At 40.2% G+C, this 13,093-nt stretch overlaps 1 protein-coding gene and 1 non-coding gene across 5 annotated transcripts in view; one reads left to right on the forward strand and one right to left on the reverse strand.

Annotated features, from left to right (window-relative positions):
- HHAT (hedgehog acyltransferase) overlaps positions 1 to 13,093 on the forward strand; it is a 314,085-nt gene that overhangs the window by 38,234 nt on the left and 262,758 nt on the right. The window lies entirely within an intron of this gene.
- On the reverse strand, positions 2,394 to 2,510 carry LOC123785885 (U5 spliceosomal RNA). The gene has a single exon (XR_006777803.1). It is a non-coding gene; the product is annotated as a U5 spliceosomal RNA (small nuclear RNA).

Below are 13,093 nucleotides of genomic sequence, written 5' to 3' on the forward strand. Positions count from 1 at the left end.
TCGATGTGTGGGAAGATCTGCAGTGAGGCAGGAGAAAAATGACGTAGTGATTTCCTGGGGAGGAGAGAAAACAAGTGTCACTCTCTGCCTTACGGAAAAATAGGATCTGCAGTGCAAATGGGTACACATCAGATTTGCTTATTGACTCTTAGCCACCAAGTTCCTGGCTCTGCCCTCCTCTCTTTTATATCTACTAGTTCATAGCAAATATTGTTTCATTATAAAGGCACTTGAAGAAGCCAGGAGAAATAAGGTGAAGTTAGAACCAGGAGTGGAGCTCTGCAAAACTAAAAGATCGTGTGTGTGTGTGTATGTGTGTGTGTGTGTGTGTGTGAGAGAGAGAGAGAGACAGAGAGAGAGAGAGAGGGTGGGAGAGGGATGAGTAGAGAGAAGGGTGGTGCTGAGTCAGGTCTTGTGGTGGGGATGTAGGTTTTGCGTGAGATGTTTCTCAGCCACAAACCAGTCAGCTTACACGTGACTGTTTGCTTACCAACTGCTTTGTGGCCCAGGCTGCAGTGCAGTGTGTGCTGGGGGCTCAGGGAAGTGACAGGTGTGGTTTCTTTCCTCAAGTTGCTTACACTCCGTCTGAGAATGCCAGGCCTCCATACCACTTTAAAAGAGATAATGCACTATGTATTTGACAAAGGGGAGAGGCACCAATCAAGCCAAAGAGAATACCAGTTGTATACAACCAGGACAACTGGCCCCGTTTGTGTGTCCTGCCTGAAAATCGGCCCTGGCATTACATGGAACAAAGTTTCCATGTGTGTCACTGTCTCTTGTCAAAGTGTTTTCATGTGTGTGAGTGTCTCTTGTTAGTATAGCCAAAAATTGCTGGGAGACTTTCTAGCCTTGGAATGACCAGGGACCTGGAGGATGTGGATTTGAGCTGAGCTTTGAACAGAAGGGTCATGTTTTGAGCTGACCCTAGCCTGTTTGGTGGTTCAACAAAAATCAAATTCTTTGGTTTTATTCTTGTGGGTTCTAACAGTTGGACGTATGTAGGAATTAAATGTCTTTCGGTCCCATAATTTTGCCGCCAAGTGGTATGTTGTAAGGAAGGAGTCTAGATCCTGAATTGTGCATGTGTGCAACCCTTATTAGTAGGCAGGTACAAAACTTGCCATCAAACCTGTTCCCGAAAGCTCAAGAAGCCTCTGTTTTGTCTTTAGGTACTCCAACAAGCACTTTTCAGGAGGCTTTGAGGTTGAGGCAGTCCTACCCTGTGGTTTAGAGCAGATGCCCTGCTAGTTTGATCAGGGAAAGTCTCAGGAAGTCTTCGAAGGGACACAGAGGGCTGGACTTAGGGCGATTCTCCCAGAAGCTCTGGTGCATGCCACATTCTTACAAGAGTGTTAGAGCCTGAGAAAATCGCCAACCCCCCACATATATTGAAGACCATTTCTTTCATTTGTAAATTATTTATTTCTAACATTGCTTATGCTAATAAACTCTCAGGTGCAGCTTTAGATACCAATATTGGAATTATTCGAATTGCAGCTCTCTGGGACTGGATTTCTGATTAGCATGTTCAAATGCTAACTCCTTCCTTAATTTGTACAACGTATCTTATATAAATATTCTAACAGGATTCAGAGAGAAGCAGCAGAGATCATTTCAGCCCAGGCAGTTCGGACTGTGGCTTGGAGCTGAAATTTGGGGAAAGATGCGGGGAGGAGGGAAAACCCTTCTTTCTCTCAGTATACACCCTAAAAGTAATGTCTGTCAGCATTCTTTAAAAGGTTATTGCTTTTTAAAATCATGGCATGACAGGTGATAAGTCTCTGTTAAAAAGAAGTTAGAAGCAGCTGCAGGGTAGGAGTGAGATCCATGGGGTCCGTGGGAGAAGATGTGAAGATGCTGTTCCAGGTGGGTGAGGGCTAGTTAGTTGATCATAATTTTGTTCCCAGGTTTCATGAAAACAAATCTCAGACCAAATTATATCACACATATAGACATTTATTAGGCAAGCAGGGGAAACCAGAGCTGTGAGCCCAATGAGATTCTTGAGAAGTTTATGCACTGCCTTGCATAGAAGGTTCCTTCCAGAGATAATATCTTATGTAGAGAGGGATTCTGAGCTATTTGGCACCAGAAAGCAAAAATTCTCCAATCTTGTGGTGGTGTACTGGGTCTTACGATGGAGATTCTGAGACATAGCCCACAATGTATGTTTTTTAACATTTCCTGGGCTTTTATTAACCCTTGGCCATACAGGTAAGTGTGTCAAGATTATTATATAGCAGGCAGGTATTTCTAACTGGGATTATATAAATTCAAGAGCTTCACCAGTGAGTGCTCATTTGTCACAGACTGATAATAGAATGAATATTACACAATGTAAATGTCCTTTCTTTCCTTCAGATTAGGTCTTTCATTACAACAACTGATACAGCCTTGTTTAGAACAAGGCTTCAAAAAATTTGCCAAAGACTCAGAATTGTTTCTCTCCACGGAAATCTTTAGTAAAAGGCGAAAGATTTATACGATTTGAAGAGAAACCAGAGTATAAATATGGGTCCCTCGATCTCACTACTCCAGTAACTGCAACTCCTAGTACACTGATGGTAGCTCTTTATCCATGAGTGCTACTCCCTACCTAGTTTGCACAAGAAATTCTGTAAGTAAACTTCTCATAGCTAGAAATGTCCAATTGGAAGAAATATTCTTTTAAATTTGAAAAGGTTGTATTCTATGCAGGGTACTATGGGTATGCAAATGAGAAGTCTGAGTCATCCATTTGGAGAGTCTTCAAACACCTTTGTATTCACAGCTGCTTCTGGAGCCACCATTAGGGGGCGAAGCAGAAGTCTGCCGGTCTCTACACCCTGTCCTGGTTCAACCGCAGAAATTCCAGTTTTACCCCTTTTGTATATTGGGACTTGGAGTACAGTCCCATTCTTTTCCTTTGCTGTCCCCACAAAGAACTCCCTCTTGCTGCTTCTTTCGAGACACACCTATCCTGCTCTCCCCATCCCTGACCCATGGAGGCCTCTGTTTGGTGTTCCATCTCATAATTTTGTCATTTGGAGAATGTTATACAAATGGAATCTTATAGTATGTAACTTTTTGAGGCTCACCCTTTTTGTTTTTCTTCCCCACTCAGGGTAATGCCCTTGAGATCCATCTGAGTTGTGTGTATCAGGAATTCATTCCTTTTTGTTGCAGGGTCCACAACACAGATGGGCCGCAACTAGTTTAACCACGCCATCGTTGAAGGGCATTTTGGTTGTTTCTAGTTTTTGGCTATTATGAGTACATCTGATATGAATATTTATATACAGGTTTTTGTGTGGATGTAAGTTTTCATTTTTTGGGGATAAATACCCATGAGCTTGATTGTTGGATTGTATGATAAGTGTATGTTTAATTTTACGAAGAGCTGTCCAGACTGTTTTTCAGGATGACTCTACCATGTTACTTTCCTGTTAGCAATGCATGAGATGCTGAGTTTGTCTGCATACTTGCCAGCATCTGGTATTATCAACACTCAAGTTTTAGCTTTTCTGATAGATCTGCGGTGATAGGTCCTGGTTTAGTTTGCATTTCCCGGACAGTGATGTCGGAACATCTTTTTGTGCGCTTACTTGTCATTCATATATTCTCTTTGGTGAAATACCGTTCATGTCTTTTGCCAATTTCCTCCCTGGGTGGTTTTGTTTTTACTGTTGAGTATAGAGAGTTCTTTATATAGTCTAGATATTAGTCCTTTGTCAGGTGATTTGCAAATATTGTTTTCTGTCAGTAGCTTGCTTTTTCTATCATCATTTAATCCTCTTAGGGTCTTCCACAGAAATTCAGTTTATTGATTTTTTTTTTCTCTTATGGATTATGCTTTTGGTGTCATTTCTAAGAACTCTTGGCCTGGTCGTATGGTCCACAGATTTTCCATTTTTTTCCCAAAAGTTTCATGGCTTTGTATTTTACGTCTAAATCCATGATCCATTTTGAGTTATTTTTTTTAGAAGATTTTATTTTTAAGTAATCTCTACACCTAATTTGGGGCTTGAACTTAAAACCCCAAGATCAAGAGTCACACGCTCTACCAACTAAGCCAGCCAGGCACTCTAGTTAATTTTTGTATTACTTAGGTAAAGGTTTATTTATTATTTTTTTGCTATAGTAGGTCCAGTTGCTATAGCACCATTTATTGAAAAGACTATTCCTCCTCCATTGAATTGTTTTTGTACCTTTGTCAAAAATCAATTGGCCAGACTAATATGGCTCTATTTCTCAGTTCTGATTTCTGTTCCATTGATCTGTGTATCTATCTTTCCACGAATGCCACATTCTCTTGATTACTGGTGAGTCTTAAAATCAGGTTATATAATCATTCTAATTCTATTCTTTTTCAAAATTATTTTAGCTCATTTAGTTCCTTTGCTTTTTCATATACATTTTAGAACAAGCTTTTCTATATCTACAAAACATTTTGCTGGGATTTTGGTAGGAATTCTATTAAAATGTTAGATCAATTTGGGGGAAATTGAGGTTTTTACTATGTTGAATCTTCCAGCCCATGAAGATTTCTTTATTTCTTTCATTAGTGTTTTGTAGTTTTTAGCATACAGATTTCCTACATGTTTTGTTAGATTTATACCCAAGTATTCTATTTTATTTTTCTTAACACTTAAATTTATTTATTTATCTTTATTTTAAGCCAACTTTATGCCATGTGTGGGGCTTGAACTCACGACTCCAAGATCAAGACTTGCATGCTCTACGACTGAGCCAGCTAGGCGCCCCTAAGTATTTTATTTTTTGAGCAATTATAAATGGTCTTACAGTTTTAATTTCAAGTTCCACATGTTAACTGCTAGTATATAGAAGTATAATTGACTTATATTTTGGTCTTGTATCTTATGACTTTTCTAAACACATTTATTACAGGAAGTCTTTTTTTCCCTCTTTTTTTTTTTTTTTTTTTAAGATTTTATTTATTTATTCGACAGAGATAGAGACAGCCAGCAAGAGAGGGAACACAAGCAGGGGGAGTGGGAGAGGAAGAAGCAGGCTCATAGCGGAAGAGCCTGATGTGGGGCTCGATCCCAGATCGCCGGGATCACGCCCTGAGCCGAAGGCAGACGCTTAACCGCTGTGCCACCCAGGCGCCCCTTTTTCCCTCTTTTTTGATAGATTTGTGGGGATTTTCTACATAGACAACCATGTCATCTGCAAATCAGGAGTTTTATTTCTTCATTTTCAATCTGTATAACTTGCATTTTCTTATTGTACTGGCTGGGATTCCCAGTATTACATCCAATAAGAGTGACAAGAGTGCACATCCTTGTCTTTTTCTTATTCTTAACCATTCAGTCTTCACCATTAAGTTCGATGTTTCTGGATATTTTTATAGACGTTCTTTATCAAGTTGAGGATGTTCTTCTCTGTTCGTCGTTTTTTGAGAGTTTTTATGAATGAGTGTTGAATTTTGTTAGATAATTTTTCTGCATCAATTGATATCATGGGATTTTTCTTCTTTATTAAGAATATGTTAATATGAGATGCCTGGGTGGCTCAGTCATTAAGTGTCTGCCTTCGGCTCAGGTCATGATCCAAGGGTCCTGGGATCCAGCCCTGAATCTGGCTCCCTGCTCAGCGGAAGCCTGCTTCTCCCTCTCCCACTCCCCCTGCTGGTGTTCCCTCTCTCGCTGTGTCTCTCTCTGTCCAATAAATAAATAAAATCTTAAAAAAAAGAAAAAAAAATGATGTATTTTGTATTGGGTGAGTTCTGGTAGTTTTGCTTTTCAAGGAATTTGTCCATTTTATCTAAGTTGTCAAATTTATGTATGTAGAGTTGTTCATAGTATCCCTTATTAGCCTCGATATCTGTGGAGCTTGATGATATCCTGTTTCATTCCTGTTATCCATAATTTGGGCTGTCTTTTTTTATTCTTTGTCCATTTGCTAGAGATTTGTGAACTTGATTTTTACAAAGAAGTAGCTTTTCATTCCACTAATTTTTCTCTATTTTTCTGTTTCATTGATTTCTTATCTATATTTCCTTTTTCATACTTGCTCTGAGTTTATTTTGCTCCTCTTCTAGTTTCTTGAGGTGGTAGCTTAGAGTTTTGAGACTTTGACTCTTTCTAATATAAATATGTAGTGTTATAAATGTTTTTCCATCACTGCATCAGCTGCATCCTACATATTTTGATAAATCGTACTTTCATTTTTATTCAGTTCTATTTTTTTATTTCCCTCAAGACTTCCTCTCTGACTCATGGGTTATTTAGAAGTATGTTGCTTAATTTCTAGGTGTTTGGAGATTTTCCTGTTAATCTTTCTGGTACTGATTACTAATTTGATTCCATTGTGGTCAGAGAATATACTCTGTATTATGAAATTCTTTTAAATTTGTGAATTTGTTGTATGGCTCAGGATATAGTCTATCTTAGTGAATGTTCCATGGGTACTTAAAAAGAATGTGTGTTCTGGTGCTGTTGGATGGAATGTCCTATAAATGTTGATTAGATCCTGTTGGTTGGTGGTAGGCTTTCCTGTATCCTCGATTTTCTGTCTAGCAGTTTTATATCAACTGTTGAGAGAGAGAGAGAGGGGTTGAAGTCTTAACTGTAATCGTGGATTTGTCTGTTTCTTCTTTTCTGTCAGTTCTTCATGGATTTCAGAGCTCTGTTGTTTGGTACATACACATTTAAGGTTGTTATGTTTTCTTGTTGAATCGACCCTTTTATCATCATTTAATGATCCTGGTGATTTTCTTTCACCAAAGTCCACTTGATCTGATATTAATATGGTGACTGCTGCTTTCTTTTGTATGGTGTATGCTTTTCTATCCTTTTACCTTGAGCCTACCTATACTGTTATATTTGAAGTGAATTTTTTGCAGACAGCATAGATTTGGATCATTGCCTAAAAATTCATCCTGCCATTTTCTTTTAATTGGTATATTTAATTTGATTGGGGTTCATTCAGCATCTTGAATCTGTAGTTTATGCCTTTTGCCAAATTTGTGAAATTTGTAGCCGTTATTTCTTTCAATTTTTTTTGCCCCGCATTTTTTCCCCTTCTTAGGATTCCAGTGTCATGAACATTATATTTTTTATAATTGTAGCTCAGGTCCCTGAGGCTCTGTTTATTTTCTCAGTCTATTTTTCTCTGTTATTCAGATTGTGTAATTTCTATTGGCCTATCTTAATGTTTGATGATTCTACCCGTGTCCTCTACCTCCACTGTGAAGCCCATCTGTGAGTTATTTTATTTTGTTCATGTCATTCCTCAAATCCTGAACTTCCTAGCCAGGCTGCTTTCTTCTTTCCATCTTTCAGTCTTCTTATATTTGTTTTAAAATTACATCCAGGGTTTTTAGCCATTCTTCATGGGAGGGCTGGGGAGAAATGAGTTTATTAGAGAAGGGTATGATAAAAGATACACGTGAACTTCCAGATGGAAGAGGTGCATAGGCAAGGTCTGTGGGAAGGGGTGTGGGGCTTCCATGCCCTTTCCACGAGCACCCCTCTCCTGGCACTGCCATGAGTTCACCAACCCGGAAGTTTTGTGAAACTGGTACTTCTGGGATTTCTGTGGAAGCTTTCTCACATAGGCGTGATCATTCACTTGATTTCCAGCTCGTTTCCCTTCTCTGGAGAATGGGGGGTGGGGGTGAGAAAGTCCAAGCCTCAATTCTGGCTTGGTCTTTTCGGTGAGCAGCCCTCATCCAGGAGCCCACCAGGAGTCACCATATTACAACAAAAGATGCTCCTCTCACCCAGAGAATTCCAAGGGAATTAGGAGCCCTGTGTCAGGAACCGGGGGTCAAAGACCAAGTATTAGAATAAAAAATTCTCCCAATGTTCTTACCACAAGAAATTATAAGGGTTTTAGGAGCTCTGTGCGGGCACTGGGGGGTAGAGACCAATATATGTATTTTCTGTTTCACGGGGGGTGTCTCTTTGAGAGCTTGGGCAGCTGATGGACAAAGGGGACAGATGGAAAAGGTGTGTGGGAGAATCCTTCACATACTCTGCCCGCTTTCCTGGTCTTTCATGCAGGGTGTAAAATTCAAGAAGAAAAATGATATCTGGGGTTATGAAGACTCTTCCTCCTGTCCCCCTGGATAGATGACAGAAATGTTTTTCTTTTTTCTCTCTTTTATCGTTCCTATCTTTCTTAATTGGCCTTCTGTCCTGGGGACCTCTAGCATTTGGGAATTCTACACAGAGTTCCAGTTTGCTTGTTTGCCCACTGCAGAGATGTTGTGTATTAACTAGTTTTCTTGGACGTGTGCAGACTTCCTAAGCAGAAAGCAAATTCTCTGAGTGGGAGGGCCGTGTTAGGGGCCAAGGCCCTCAAAGGGTGGGGGGCCATTTTTTTCTCCATGTTACTGTGACTCACTTTGTGTTTTTGGTATTTGGGAGAAGCGACACTAATGGGAGGCATGATTTATTAGCAGAGTTTGTAGCTGGGAAATCTTATGTAAATAATTTGCTGTCTAGCCATCCTGTTCTATGACTTTTTTTTTTGTCATGATCCCTAACTTATTTATCAGCCTTATTACTGGTTTACAACTCATTTCTCCATATACCTTGTAGAAAATACAGTGTTTTTCCAGTTTGAGAGGTTTGGAGAAAAGAACATAGTTCTTGTGCCTTTGACTTTATACCAGAATGTAATATTTCTTTTTAAAAATTTGATTCTCTTTGTTAGCTTTAGGAAGAAAAGGAGAAATATAGCGTAGACAAGGCAGGGACACAGAATCTATGCGTGCTTGATCAAGTATATGCATAAGTCTTGCATAATCTGGAGCAATTTCTAGGAAGTAGGTAGGTAGAGGGTTAGCCAGAGAATGTTACTGAATTTAGATTGTTAGTTGGACTGAAGAGATTCAAAGAATTTGGATCGTCTTGATTTAATGAAGTTGTCTTGAGAGACTCCCTCTTTTCTTCTGTAGAACACCTCCCTGCTCCCATCATACCCTGGACGGATGGAGGCTTAGGTCATGAGGGCCAGTTAAGAGACTAGGTATGATATAGTGTAGAATAGTTGTAGTTTGTGTTAGCCCTGTTGGTGGCATCCCCACCCTTGTGAGCGTCTCCTTTACCTGTGCAGGCTGGCAAACACATTTAAGCAGAGACTTTATTATTTATAGAAAAAAAATTTTGTTAGTGAAAACATTTTCTTTTCTCTTTTTCTTTTCTTTTCTTTTCCCTTTCCCTCTTCCTCTTCCTCTTCCTCTTCTCCTTCCTTCTTTCCTTCCTTCCTTCCTTCCTTCCTTCCTTCCTTCCTTCCTTCCTTCCTTCCTTCCTAGGCACCACACCCAACATGGAGCTTAAACTCACAACTCTGAGATCAAGAGTTGGGTGCTCTACCTACGAAGCCAGCCAGGAGCCCCCAAACATGTTATCTTTGAGGAGATGTTGGTTGGGGGAAGAGTGTTGGCTCTGGAAATTGTGAGACGTAAAATAATTTAGTACAAACTATTTTAGACATAGCAAAGCCTCTGTTGAAAGATAAAACTATGCCAATAATTGCTAAATGAATCATTAGCCTGAGTTCATCCAGAGAGCCGTGCTGCTTTGTGCAGAATTCTTACAAATTAGTTCTCTCTCTCTCTCTCTCTTTTTTTTTTCTTTCTCCTTTGGAGATTTATAGGCCATTAAGGTGAACTTGCTGCCTTTGAACATGCAGGGAAACATTTCTGGATTCAGGTATCTTACAAAAAGGTTTTCTCTGTTCAGAGATAACTTTTGCTCAATGTGATGAGATCTTAGGTATGGTCTCGAAGTAAATAATATGAACATGATGCTATTTAGGAAATAGATACACAAAAGTATCTAGTATTTCTGTTATATTACTTTTTTTGAAAAATGCTGGATATGAGGGTAAGGAAAACAGTAATATACAGTACATTCAGCTCTCTATTGTTTTCTCTGAGGAAAAAAGAGTTATGATAATGAAAAATACAGATTGGTGGGTAAGGTAGATCATTTTCTGTTTGGGTTTGAACTATATAAATTGATGCACTTTGTGAATGTGACACACTCACTGCCTTCATTGTTCAGTTCTAGAACCTCCTTGGACTGACCTACCTGGTGTTTTGCTCCATTTTATTTTCCTCCACTGAATAGACTTATTTCAGAATAGTGTTCTTCAAAGTGAATTATTTTCGTAGTGGGTTCAGTTACACAGCTGGAGCTGGATTGCAGTCAGAAGAAAAATTCCTTCCAAAGTATGTTGATCAAGATTCCATTGCAGACAATAGAACCACACTAGTCAGTTTAAGCAGAAAGGAATTTATTGTAGGGATGAAGGAGATTTTAGAGTAGTCAAAAGGACTGTAGGGACAGGCAGCAAGTGAACTTCCAGGAGCAATTCCTAGAGCAGAGCTGTGGCTGCTGCAGAGGTCCCAGCTTGAGTAGGTAGTGCTGTGGTAAGCTAGCCAAAACTGCCACACAGGGTAGCTGCCGCACCTCTGGACTGACTGGACCCTGGAGTGTCCACTGATGCTGCTGCAGAAAACAGGGGCCTCTACCACTGTTCTTCCAGAAGAGTCTCACAGCCTATACATTTTTATGTTCTTATACCTTCGAAGTCATTGTGTATTTGTTCATCAGAAGCTGGGGTGCATGTTGATATGCTAGCTAGCTGCAGGGAATTCTGGGAAATGTAGTTTTTTGCCTTCTGACCTCTAATGTTTCGGAAGTCATGTTGGAAAAGTGTTGATTGAGCCAGTGGGCAAAATGTGCCATACAGAGCCAATATTTTATTTTGAGGAGGTTAGGATGTTTGTTTTCCCATGGCATTTTATATTTTATTTTATTTTAGAGAGAGACAGAGAGGGAGGGAAAGCGAGAGCAAGAGTGAGCACAGTGGGGAGGGGCACAGGGAGCGGGAGAGAGAAGGTCTAAGCAGACTCCACAGTGAGTGCGGAGCCTGATGCAGGACTCCGTCGCATGACCCTGAAGGATCACCACCCTGAGATCGTGACCTGAGCCAAAACCAGGAGTTGGACACTTAGCCTACTGTGCCACCCAGGCGCCCCTCCCATGGCATTTTAGATGTTGCAGCTTTTCTGAATGTTCATGTTTCCCTTTTGTTAGCCATGGATTTACCCCTTTTCAGTCCACTTTCTGGAATCCTTTGGGGGATCTTGAGCAGGTCAACTCTCTCAGATTTTACCTATGAGTATCTCTCTGTTTTAGGATAGAACTTAAAAACTCTTGAATTTGTGTTTCTGGGGCTATCAGAGTAAAATAGTTTATGTATTATCAAATACATAGTACAAATACATACTACAAATCACTGTATGGCAGTCTCAACCCACTCTCCCTTCAAGGTTCCAGAGAAGTGTAGAAATGAATGTCAGATTTAACTCTATTGAGTCAAGCAGTTGAACATTCTAACTGAAAATTCTGAAGCTTGGATGGTGGTTATGGTTGTAGAACAGTGTAAATGGACTTAATGCCCCTGAGCTGTACCTTAAAATTTACTATCTCAACCATTTTTATGCTGTATGTATTTATCACATGAAATAACAGACTTAGCAGCCTTGGACCTAGGGCTTTAATATCAAGCTTTGTCATATATTGGCTGTTGGACCTGGCGTGTGATATTGAGCCTCTCTAAGGATAGTTGACTTATCTTGCTATGGGCAGTATCCTACTACATACTAAATATATAGTAGTAGTTTCTTCCCAATCTGGGAAAGAGGGCAGGCTGGTTGAGTGGTGGACTTTCTGGAACAGAGCAGACCGACAGGGTGGAGGCCTGGATTGGTCACATGGGAGGGTGATGGGGGATCCACCCCTTTCCTAAAGAGTGGGCACTAGGTCAGAACTGAGTCTGTAGGCAGGTGACTAGCACTCTACTAGGGTTTCTTTCCTTTAGTCTGGAAAATAACTTTTTAAAAAAAATTCTTTGAAGGGAATCTTAGACATCACGCTGGTTTATCCCTTCATTTTACCTGCAAGAAGGCTCAGGTCCAGGTAGCCAAGGGACTTACCCAGGTTTGTGCTGGAACAGAAGTGTGATGAGAACTTAATATGCCTGATTGCACACCCCAACCATTTTTAAGGCTTGCTGAATGTTGGGCATTTGTGATACAAATTTGGTTAAGTCAAGGTTCTTACTTTCAAGAACTTGCCATTTTTCCTTCCTAGAGAGAAAATACATGAATTAACTATAATAAAAAGCACTAGAATAAGATCTGCTATGATAAAGGGGCTGGAATTGAGATGTGAATGACAGAAGGGGGTGTAGTGAGATCCACCTGGAAGAGGGGAAAATGTATCACACTTGAGCCGACATCTCTGTGGTTATGGTGGCATTAAGGAAGCACCCTCTTGGTTGGAGACCATTTGGTCAGATAGTGGGGTGCATGTATGTGCACGTGTGTGTGCATCTGTCTGTCTGTCTGTCTGGGTGGCGACAGGAGAGTCCAGGAAGAGTCAGCACAAGTAGGAACATCTTGGAAAAGGACTTCCTCTTTGGTAACAGGCCTGTGTTTGAAATCTTGCTCTCCCCCCTACTAATTTTGAGCAAATAATTTACCTATTCTGACACCCAATGAACTCATCTGTAACACAGGGTTTTAGAAAAAATGACTAGAAGGGTTGTTGGAAGGTTATCATTAGAAAACACATACCCAGAATATTAGTGATTTATATGAGAAGGAAAGGTCTCATTCATACAAATATATGTGGTTGAATTATATCACTGTGACCTCCCCCACTTTGCAGATTTTCAGCATCTAGATGGTGGTGGTGGGGATTGGTTTTGGTTCTGTGAGTTCTCCAAGGCGGGGAATACTTGTAGGGTTTCTCACAGTGCCTAGGATAGAACTCTGTTCTCTATATGGGAAAGAGGCAGTGAAGAATACCAGACCTGGGCCGTTTCTTTTGAACTGTCTTGTGCTTTAGACTTCTCAGTTTTGCCTGGTTGTAGATTGAAAGCATCAGAATGAATAACTGCATGTTAACTTATTCGTCTAAAAAATTCTTGAATTTAGGTGCTCAGAGCTTTCCATAGTGTGCAAGATGATGATTGTTTGGTTTGTAAATATTAGGTGATCCGCTTGAGTGTGTCCCTGCCTGGGAATCATATGAGGTAGGGTGAGCTGTTAAGGACCCTCTGG

Source organism: Ursus americanus, chromosome 2 (assembly GCF_024610735.1).
Source record: "Ursus americanus isolate L20-20 chromosome 2, mUrsAme1.1.p, whole genome shotgun sequence".
NCBI lineage: Eukaryota > Metazoa > Chordata > Mammalia > Carnivora > Ursidae > Ursus > Ursus americanus.